Here is a 12,265-nt window from a genome sequence, read left to right as displayed (position 1 = left end):
GCCTTCGTCTGACCGAGCCTTTTTTGGTGCACGGTCCTCAACAGTCATCATCTCGTTGTCCTGATCGTGGCGCAAGGTCCGAGCATATCGTTCCCTGGCCTTTCCGCTATTTCCTGCGAGGTGCGGGCCTCCACAGATGGTTAAGAGTGTGCCAGTCACGGGGGCAGGCTGTAAGGGTGGCGAGCGTTGGCGCGTGGGAGCCTGCTCGTTGCTACCCGGAGCTTCTTGTTGGGAATTTCCCGAGGCCCGCACGTATCTCCTCAAGTGTCCTTGTCTAATAAGGAACTCGATTTCGTCTTTCAGCTGGTTGCATTCGTTGGTGTCATGTCCGTAGTCGTTATGGTGACAACAGAACTTGGTAGTGTCCCTCTTCGAAATATCCTTTTGAATGGGGCCAGGTTTTTTATAAGGCACACTAGAGCTTGTGGCTTGATAACCCTCTCCCCGAGACTCAACGAAGGCAGTGTAGTTAGTGAAACAAGGTTCACCACGGTTACCCTCGCTCGTTTATTGTCGGAGGTGGAAGGCTCGTTATACGGCCGTTTTCCACCATTCTTGCCATTGCCGTTGCCGCTCCCGTTGCCATTAGGTTTGGACCCATTGGCGGCTTTGGCAGGCTCGGCTGCTTTCTTATCCTTGCCAGAAGCCTTTCCATCGTCGGCAATGGCATCTTCGAGCTTGATGTAACGATCAACTCGGTCCAGGAATTCCTTGGTAGTTCTTACTCCTTCCTTTCGAAGGCTTTTCCAGAGAGGGGAGCGACGCCTAACCCCTGCGGTTATGGCCATCATTTTGCTTTCGTCTCCCACTATTTTTGCTCCAGCTGCTGCTCGCATAAAGCACTGGATGTAGTCCTTCACTGATTCTCCATCCTGTTGGCGATTTTCAACCAGCTGGTTTGCTTCGGTCGGATGCACACGACCTGCATAGAACTGTCCGTAAAACTCCCTTATGAACATTTCCCAGGAAACTATGCTTGCGGGCGAGAACTTAAAAAACCATTCCTGCGCGGCTTCAGAAAGTGCTGCAGGGAAGATCCTGTACCGAGCGTCTTCGGACACTTTCTGAATATCCATATGTATCTCAAATTTATTGACATGAGATACTGGGTCTCCGTACCCGTCAAAGTTTGGAAGCGTTGGCATTTTGAACTTGCTTGGAGTTTCTGCATTAGCTATCCTCTGCACGAAAGGAGTGCCTTTCCTCCTATCGTGGTCGATATAAGATGTCCTTCCCCCGATCAGCTGTTGCACTGCCTGGTTGAGGGCATCTATCTGGGCCTGTACAGCGGCAAGAATCGCTGTGGCCTCTGTTGCTGGGGGGACGTTCTCGCCATGCCGCTTGCGGCGATCGTTGAGTACATCTTGGAAATCCTCGTCTCTTCTCCGCTGCTCGCTACCCCCGAGCCGGTTGAAGACATTATTTTGCCGTGGCTGCCCCCCAGCATCCTGTCTGTTGGGTTGGTCATCTTGAGGTACCTGGCTCCCGCCTTTACCTCTTTCTTCATTTCTTCGGCCAGCGTTTCCCTTGCCTGAGTTGGCCTCGTTATATCCATGGCCGTCTCTGAACCTTGATTGGCTATGGTGGGACTGACCGTTCCCTCGATTTCCATTCCTGGCTGAAGCGTCCCAAGCGTTAGAGGGCGGCCTGCGCTGGTCGTTGTGTCCCCGTGCATTATCATGCTGTCGGGGACCACGGACCGCAGAGCCTAACTCTGAGTTCCTCCTGTTGCCAGGAGGATACCGACCCCTGTTTGGTAGGTTTGGCTCATCACCCCTATGGCGTCTAGGACTACGAGGCTGATGCTCGGCCCTATTCTACCTCTGTTGCGGGGGATTTTCGCGACCAGCCTAGGATGGAGGTTGTGCCTCAGGGTCAATCGGGACATCGTCATGGGGCGCCTGAGGCTGCTCGGGCCTTTGTAGACTCGAGGGCTAGATTGGTGGGCTAGGATTTGGACCCCTCTGGGGTGGCCCATCGACAGGTTGGTCAGGCTGCGAAACAGGTGCGGCCTGATTCCTAGCCAGTTGCAAGGCTGCCTCGAGGGCTACCATGGCTTCACTCTGGCGGCGGTCCATCTCCGCCTGCCTTTCGCTTAACTCCGCGCGCTGCTGCCGCGCCACAACTTCGGCAGCAGTCTCTTGACTGGATTTCAGATTAGCCAGCTCTTCTTGCAGCGCTCCCAGAGTACTCTTCAGCGTCGCATCATCCATTTATTCCTCCTCAAAATCTAAATGTGGCTCATCCTCAGCCACGCTTGCAGGAGGAGGAGGAGGTGGCGGGTTTGACGGTGCAGCAGCGGCCGCCTGTCCAGTTTTCCTTGCAGTTTTCGCCATTGATTTTCTCAACAATGATAAATCAAGCTCTCAATGAAAGCACCAGAATGTTGACCCAGATTTTGGCCAACTGACACAGAGTCAGAATATGCTTGATGTGAATGAATGTGTTGACAAGAACCGAATGGCAAAAAGTAAGCAGACCACGATATTTTATAGTGGTTCGGCCCCAGGATCTGGTAATGACCTACGTCCACTTAGACTGTTATTGATATAAGAACCAAAGGAGTGATCAAAGAACAAGGGTTCAATGAGTTTCACTAACCTCTGAAGAACAATACAATATTTCAAGGAGAATTATTCTGGTATCAAATAATTCAAAAGCAAAAGTCCCCTCCCTTGAGCTATCTTTTTCTATTTATAGGCTCAAGGGGGATTACATGATTTAGTTGCCGATATTCTCTCCTAAATAATTGGATATTCAGGAGATTGTGTGAGTTAAATTAGGGATCTACAAAGATCTTTACAGTAATATTACATTGCATGGGGAACCATCGATCAGCATGGTCGCAGGTAAGACTGGGCCGCTTACTGCTTCTAATACGTCTTCTGGTCGGTACACTAGCAGAGCTCTTCCAGGTGTCAGCCACGTGTCCAGGGATTACTTGCCACGTCATCAACTCTAATTTTTTGGATAACACAAGCCATCTGCATCTCAAGGTGTTCCACTTGGAGGCATGGGGTCTGTGGTGTACAAGCTTGTTGCTACAAAATTTTCAACTTTGTTCTTTTTTATTTGATCAAACTGATGTGCTTGTTTTTTTATCCTCATACAGAAGTGGCAGCATATCTAGAGGTTTTAGAGGTGAATTCAGGAAATTTCAAATTGTTCTTGGTTTATGTGAAGGTTCTCCAGTCATGGCCAATCAATTTTCTATAAAAATATTCTCTTCATCTATACTCGGTTTTCTTCATTTTTTATTTTTTAAGAAATAAAAATTTCAGTAATATCAGTATGATATTATTGTGATGTAGTGGGTGAATGTTGCTTTTGATGTGAAAGTAACGTGAGCACTGTGGAGTTGATGGAATTCCACTTGATTTAATTATTGTAAGTGTAAATTTTATATCAGACCAAATATTGTTGCTGAAGTTGAACGTAGATGTATTTGTTGCTAGTAACTTAAATATTTACTACGAGTGTTTTAAATGGAAGTTGTAATATGTAGCTGAGATAGGTTCACAGATTAATGGGTGTAACAATGGCGCCTAAAATGATGGTATTATAAGTCTTTCTTTATTAAAGAATATCTTAATTCTACGATTGTACTTAAATACTTTGAACAATTGCATTTGTTATCTTTTCAAAAGCAGCACATAATTGTTGGCCTATTAAATTTAATCTTTATTATGTTTTCACGATTTACTTTAATTATGCTGTGCTACAGATTTTCATATCAAGAGATGGAGGACATTACAATTACTCATCCGTTTTGGTCCAGCTCAACATGAAGGAATAGGGTAGAATTCTTCATCTGTCATCTCCAGTAAAAGAAGATTAAAGGATATACATTCTTATTCCTACTGATAAAATGACTCTTGTGTGCTTTTGCTGTTTTCACAGGAAAGTGGGTGATTAGGATATATCTTCATGGGACTGGAATCTTAATGACCAGCATTCCACATACCATGCTCTATTCCCAAGGGCATGGACGATATATGATGATATTAACATACTTTTTTTCTATTTTCCCAGAAGTTCTTTTCCCTCGAATCCTTTTTGTTAATTATGTTGGCTTGTATTTTAGGTGAACTGGATCCAGAACTGAAAATTTCTTGTCGGCAAATATCTCCATTCATACCACATAATTATAAAGATAGCAGTCTTCCTACTTTTGTTTATGTTTATACGGTATGTTCAATCAACATATTCTTAAAGACAGTTAAATGACATATACACTTTCAAAAAATTGTTTTGCCATGTTGAATAATCAGTAAGTCGCTTAAAATTTCTGCTGAGTTGTTTATGTCAAGCATGAGTAGAGAAGCGAGTATCAGGTTACTACTTGGGTATATTGTTAAATGAGTCCTTTGATTATAGATTTGTGTTGTTTATTATGTGTGTCATAGATTGCTTTTTTTCTTCATTATTTATATATTTGCATAAATTTATTTGTAAGACATAATGTTTATTAATGAAATCAAAGCAATTAGGTCTTGGGTGTAGGCTATATGCAATTAAATTCAAGTTAAATTTATGTCTCATGTCATATATAGGCTATTGCATATACTCTGTAGTTTCACAAAATTAAATTCATTTTTGTTGTAAATCAAGCATATTGATTCATGATACCATTATTGAACTACTGAAAAAGTTTTAGAGCTTATATGTTTAATGGCCATTGACTACATGATGTGTTCCTCTTATTTAGTATTTTAATTTATATTAGACTGAGAATAAACTTCTTAGTTGCATGAATGATCTTTTTGAAAGTTTTTTTTAAGTTATGATAGGTTTCTTACATTTTGTTCTGTATCTCTCTGTTCAGAGATGGAGCTCATTTCTTCATCCAACAGGGTTTTCATTTATGTCTTAGATTTCTAATTTTTTTTTTTTTTTTTAGTTTTTCTTTGTTGTCGCCTGATCTAAAAGGTGCTTATATATATCTGAATTTTGTTGCTAGCTTGTCTTTTTTGTTATTTATGTAATCTATCTCAAGTCTATAAATAAGGCTTAGTTGACCTGAGTAATGTGGTTATTTCTAGAATAAAGGGATCTAGAGAATGCAAGAGTGAGAGAGAACTTAGTGAGAATGCTAACAGATTGGGGGTACTAAACTCATTTTTATTAGATTGAATTAAGCTATTAACAACCTCTACTACAGATGCAGGTAAATTGAAGATATTACTAGAGTTGATTTGCAATGCATTTAATTTATTACTTTGTTGTTCTTATTATTCTTGGTTTCCTTGTATCAATTCATTGAATCTTTCAAGTCATGGGAAAGTTTCAACATTTTGTATCATGAAGATTCATTTAATTCCCTTATCCACGTGTGAGAGTTCAATTTCTATTGTTTATTGTGTTTTTTTTTAATGAAAAGTTTAGAACTAAAAAATACTTAGGAATGAAAGAGGAGAGAATTAACTCAATTTTTGTGAAGGTTTTGTCAATGCAGGGCAGTTTGTGTTTAAAGTAATTATTTATTATAATTTTAACGTGGAACTATATACTTGGTGATAAATTATTCTTAGAAGATAATGTGATTGGGTTTGTTGACATTTTTCTACATAGCATAAGTGCATGGTTTAAATTTGTCAAATAAGTGCAGTGGTCTGTTTATTCAAGGTTGATGATGATGAAACAAGCTCATCAAACGATTTGCATGGTCCTTTTACTGGGTTGATTTTTGTCAGGGATGTTATTTGAATGCAGTTTTTATTGTGTGACTTACTAATAATAAACTCAACTGGACTAATTTTTTTACTCTTACTTGAGTTTTGACATATCTAGTGGCTCTATATATACTTCAAGATATTGTATAGCAAGTCAGGCGGAAGTACAGTATATGTCTTATTTGAAAGATGTCTAATATTTCTACAACATGCTCAGGATTTGATACAAGAGGAGAAGCCGCGTTTCTTCTGTGGGCTACAGGAAATGCTCAGGATATCCTATGGAGCATCACCTTTCGTATGAACTAAATGTTTAAGTAGTTTGATATATGTATATATTAATTAGATTTATCTTTATTAAACTAAATGTTTAGATCTGATTTTCTTCTTCTTTGAATCATATTACTGTGTTGGGATTCTCTAGAATGTTGTTTGCCTAAAAAGTTTGAATTTGAATTTGAGATTTGTTCCTTGAATTACTTTTCAATAAGTTGGTTTAGGTACTTTTCAATTGTCTGGGTAGAGAAAACTAATGGCTAATTATAACCAATGAAAAGGATGCTCATACGGAAATAACATCTTGCAGCCTTCAATTTTCTGTAAAATTGGTTCTTTGTTAAGCATATGCTTGGCTGCTGTCAACCATATCTGTGTAAAGTACATACAAAATCATATTGGTATTATGTTCCAATCATTAGGAAACCATATTGCTTGAATTGATAAGAAAGTTCACAATTTTATTTTTTTGGTGGTGGAGGCTCTTGTGAATGTTGGTGGTGATTTGGTAAAAATTTTCCCTGGTCGAGTTTCAATAGAAGTGGATGCACGACTAGCATATGACACACATGGCATCATTAGAAAGTTATTGATGTGTCTTTTGTAATTACCATTTTGGTTTCTTGCTGTTGTACGGATGATTCTTTATTGTGTTAGCTATCAAATTTGTATTTTGGAGATGAAACCATCACTGTGCACTATGATTTTATTCCTCTGATGCTAGTGCTTTACTTGCTATTAATTTTGTTGTGGTTTGCACAAGTACTTTATCAACAATGCAGGTTCATGATCTGTTGAAACTTTACAATGAAATTGACGTCTCTTCTGAGTGTTTGTTGTTCAAAATTCCTTTAACTTAGCAAGTAAGTTTCATGACAAAACATCTTTATTCCTTATCTTTAGATTTTTCTTCAAGGGAATATATTCATGAATGCTCATAGTTTTTGTCATCTAACTATTTTTTCTAATTGATTGCATCTCCACTTAGGGAATAGAGGCTGCAAGATTACTGGAATATGAGGGTTTACAAACTCATTTGACTTTTGTATACAGGTTTTATATATGTTCTAATTAATGTTTAAGTACATTACTTTCTCTTGCATAGCTTTGTCGTGGGTACTCATCATTTTGAAATAAATTATCTTTGCTTGTCTTCCGCCATTACTTCTTATTAATTCCATCTTATTACCTTCTTATTAATGGTGATAGTTTCCTTTTGTTTCCTTAGCTTCGCTCAAGTTGCAGCTGCAGCTCAAGCTGGTGCGTCTGTTATTCAGATATTTGTTGGTCGAATCAGGGTAATCTTCTACCTTTGGTTCCATAATGATCTTGTTCTTCTCAGTTTCATGTCATTGTTGTTCATATTTATTATTCAGGATTGGGCACGTAATCATTTTGGCAACCCTGAGGTAGAAGCTGCACTCAAAAGAGGAGAAGACCCTGGGATAGCTTTGGTTAGTTATAACAGTTTTAATATCTCAATTCCATAGTTGCATGGAATTCTGTTTAAATTCTTAGTAAACTTGATTATGGCATACTCTTATCTCGATATATTTTAATAATGGGTATTTATTTACTAATGCAGTTTTTTTTAAAAATTCTATGATAGGCAAATTAACAACTCTTCTAAATACCTATTGTTCTTTGCCCTTTCGTCCTCTGCTTTGTGTTAAGCACGCTAATACACATTAATACTTTCTGTTGTAATTAATTCTTTTATATTGTAGTTAGTTAATGTATATTCCTCTCTTATTATTCTTTGTACAACTTGCATTGCATGAGGAAGGACACATGTCCTGGTGGTCCTCTTTATTTCATTCCTTAGTTTGTATTTATATCCCTTGTAAAGGACATTGATAATAATATATAGAAAATTCTCAAAACCGTTTTAATTCTTCTTCCTAGAATCTAAACCGTGCTATATACATCCTTTCACTTTGGTCTTGTTGTTTGACTACATTTGACTTAGATATTATTCATTATCGAAGCCAAGTGCTTCTTGGTAATAAAAATCCTTTAAGAGAGTGTTGCAGTAAAATTCTAGATCTCAGCTCATATAATAATTAGTTTCTCATATGAGTGATGAAAGAAGTTTTGTCAGCAGCAAACATGAAATTTCTTGTTTGATCAATTAATCTAGTGGACATTTTTTAATCATTACTATTATTATTCTGTCTCCCAGGTGACAAAGGCTTATAATTACATAAACAAATATGGGCATAAATCAAAGTTGATGGTTGCAGCAGTTCGAAATAAGCAGGAATTATTTAGTCTTGTAGGGTAAATACATGCACCTGACCTCAGATCATCTATAACTAGAAATTCCTGACTACTCATGTTAATTTGTACTTGTTTCCCATGGCAGACTATATCATTGCACCACAGAAGGTATTGCCATCTCTAAAAGAATCTGCCACTACTCCTGGTGACAAGTACTCCTTCGTGAGGAGGCTATCTCTAGAGAATGTTGCCCTCTACAGTTTTAGTAAAGAAGAGGTCTGTTTTCTTCCGAAATTCTCAAATGTGTATGTGCGCATATAACAAGTTTGGTGTCTTTGCCAAGATGTACTGGTCTCAGCCATTTGTGTGTGTGTGTGTGTGTCTCACAAGTTTGGTCGTTGCCAAGCTGTACTATTCTCGGTCATTTATCACCTGTTCTTGCAAATTATTTTAATGCCTACTGGTCTCACTAGTTTTTTTACTTCTTTGTCCAATATAATTTGTTTTTCTCTAACCTAATACTTACATAGGGTGTATCGAGTTTATGATTAGGAATAAGTTGTATGTTTTCTAATATATTGGCTAAAATCTTTGTATGCTCTAGTAATTCTCTATCTCTTCAATAATTGGTTTGATTCTATTGCTTCATCCATTAATTGAAATGGTTCTACATCTATTGGATAGATATATAGCTAATAATATTAATTCTAAAGTCTTACACTACCTCTATTGGATAGATCTATAGCTGATAATATTAATTCTAATAAATATATTAATGGTGTCATATGCGTACTTACTATACATAATGACTACTCTAATGCATGTTGGTGAATTAGATTGCTTACTTATTTATAATGGTTATATTTGATAATGGTTGAAGCGTGTCTATGTGTTTGATTTGCTATTTGGTATTGGAATGAAAGATAATTAAAAAGTGGGGATCTATTTTTGAACCTTGTTTGCTTCAATCTACTAATTGCTTACAAAAATAGAAGAAGCTTTATTCTATTTTTTTTTTCCTATAAGCTAATTTTTAGTTTTGTACCTCTATTGTAAGTGATCTAGGAATTCAGCGATAACGGATACTCTGTTTGGCAGTGGAATTTTCTCTTTGTTTATCTCTTAGCTTATTGTTTCTCTTTGGTATTTTTTGATGGTTTAACACAATGCTATCTTTTGGGCTATTAGCTTTCTGATCTGAACAGCACAAAAGAACAATTTCTATCAAATATTACTTGCGGTACAGAAATATGTTCTCTTAACTCTTTTATTAATATCATACAAATGTTAGAGGAGTTCGAATATCTTAAATATTCATTCGTAGAGAAGTAGGTTTCGAGATTCAAATTGTGTGCTGCGATGATAACGAAAGGTTGAAAACTTGTGTGTCTTAGAGAAGTAGGTTATGGAAAATTTGTTTGTGTGTTGCAGTGATATAAGGAAGAAAACTTATTGTGTGTTGTTTGAATTTTTTTACTTGGTATTAATAGATGGTTAGGTAACCTTTAGATGGTTAGGTAACCTTTATATTAATTGATCAACAAATGTAAAATTAATCGTACTTGGCAAACTATGAAAATTATAACATTGAACATTTACTAATTCAAATCTAATATAATATTCAATTTAAACCATAACTATCACCACTAAATAAAATTATTAGGTGAAGTTTTACAATTAACATAAGTCACATCAAAATAGTAATCTTCCACATATTTTACTTAAAAAGTGAACAACAAAACATAATCAAAACACATAAAAGTTTGAAGATAGCTCCCATCTATTACACGATTCAAAATTACTTGTACTTTTTTTTTTATTTAACTCATCTTTACAAACTGGGATTGCAGATTATGTAGTTGGGCTTTGACTGTTTTAGATGAGGGATATGATATTTCATGACTTCATTAGTTTTTCTTTTATGTTTTATTTACTAGATTCAATAAGTGAAGTGCAAAAGAAAATCTTATTTGGAAGGCTTTGGTGTGCTGACATTTGGAAGATCATGAATTCCTACCTTTACTTTTGAATATGCAACTGTTTAAGACTATTTTGTTGACCATTGTGAGAATATTTTGTTTATGTTAATTAGGCAGTGTTGAATATCTTAAGACTTTTGGATTGTTTTTAAGATAATCTTGAATGTATTTTGACACAATTATTTTGTTATATGTGTTATGAATCATATAATTGGTACTCAAAAATATATTTGTACAATGTTAAGGGTCTCTTAAGTATATTAAATGAAGCGGGTTTGAATTAAAGCAATAAGAAATTATTATAACGTACAGGTTTATATAATAATAATTCAAGCTTATCCAAATATTAGAATAATACAAAAAATGTGTTATTGTATCTTTTACAATAACACTGGTTTATAAGCATAAAATTATGTTATGCAAACTATTTTCTATAATGCAGAAAGTATGTTATTATAAAGTGTATCATAACACTACTTTATAAAGTATAAAAAAGCATACTGAAAAAACAACAAAAGTGTGTTATTATAAAGTATAAAAAAGTGTTATATAATCTATTTATAGATAGCATAATAAAATACTTGTCTAACTATTAAAATAACACAACAAAATTGTTATCGTACGCTATACCATAACACATGTCTATAACTATGGAAACATGTTATGCAAAGTGCTCCAACCTACTATAACACTGCTTTCCTACACATCAAAAAGTGTTATTGTATATATTTGATAATACTTTTTTGGTCTTATTGAAAGTGATTAACACTTTGAGATTCTGGTAATCATGCTGGGGTGTGTAGCCCTAATCAAATGAGTGACTAATGAGTAAGTCACTAACTTAAACCAGACGAGTGACTGTGGAGTCACAAACTTGAATAAAATGAGTGACTGATGAGCGAGTTAATAACTTGAACCAGATGAGTGACTGATGAGTGAGTCACTAACTTAAACCTGATAAGTAAGTCACTAACTTGAAATCCGCACCCTTAGCCATGTGACGATGTAGCGACCTAGGCCTTCTGGCCTTGGCTCTATGTAACTAGCCATTAGGCTAGACAAGTGCTTTTAGTTTTCATCGAACTTGAGGTCAGTCAGGAATTAATGCTCATGATGAGTCATTCAATGCTTATGTCGATTAGATCTAATCATTTCAGCTTGTGTTGAACACATCAATGCCGTTCTTGACTCTTCAGCCAATACCATACGGCTCGTGCCAATTTTTGACTCATGGGTCAATGCCATACACAAGTAAGCAATGCAACCAGGCATATATCATATGTTAAATATCCTAATGTAGGGCATTCAACATTCTTACTTAACAATCACTAGCATAATTATGATCATGCACATTTACAGAGACTCAAGCTCTGATCAATCTCATATTCAATATTCATGTCATGCCATAATCACATGTTTCTCATGCATCACATACTGGGTGCAATTTTCTTACCTCTAGTTCGAGCGAGAAATAACAAATGAACGACTCTTGAGAACAATCGATCCTTTTATTCCTTAGCGGTCACCTAGTCATAACAAAATATAACTTTCAATTAATGAAATCAACAATAAAAGGTTCTTGACCAAAACCTCACTCCTGGAACCTTGCATCATACTCAAAACGGTTCGTAGATTCGATCCCGAGCCTCAAGAATTGAAACCCTAAGCCAAAAGCCATAAAAAATGCCCAAAATATGAATCATGAAGAACAGGGTAGCGCTATAGCGCTGCCCCCTAGCACCCTAGCGCTATAACCAGGGCTGTCTAGCCCTGGACAGTGCTATACCGCCCTCCCTTGGGCGCTATAGTGCTTGGACCAGGATAATTCAGCCCTGGTTCTTCCTCATTCGAGTTTTCCAATTCATAGCTTCAAAAACTGATCCCAAACTTCATTCAAACCTCCAAATGAACCCAAATATCCACTCTACAACTCCTAGACATCAAAACCTAATCAACCTTTGCTAAAAACTCCCATCAATTCTCAACTATCCAACTCAAAATCCCAACTGAAAACCAAATGAAAATAGAGCAGAAAAATAGAGTTTCAATGGATAGAAACTTACCTCAAGCTCAGTATGGAACCCTCTTCAATGGTGGAACACAACCCTAGACCATCAA

The 12,265-nt window shown here is 36.7% G+C and overlaps 1 pseudogene; it reads left to right on the top strand.

Moving 5' to 3' along the window:
- Positions 1–3,538: 3,538 nt before the first annotated feature.
- Positions 3,539–8,510, top strand: LOC133832292 (uncharacterized; annotated as a pseudogene).
- Positions 8,511–12,265: the final 3,755 nt, after the last annotated feature.

Source organism: Humulus lupulus, chromosome 4, assembly GCF_963169125.1.
Source record: "Humulus lupulus chromosome 4, drHumLupu1.1, whole genome shotgun sequence".
Taxonomy (NCBI): domain Eukaryota; kingdom Viridiplantae; phylum Streptophyta; class Magnoliopsida; order Rosales; family Cannabaceae; genus Humulus; species Humulus lupulus.
Note: the sequence above shows the minus strand (reverse complement) of the source record. Positions and strands in the feature narration are given on the sequence as shown.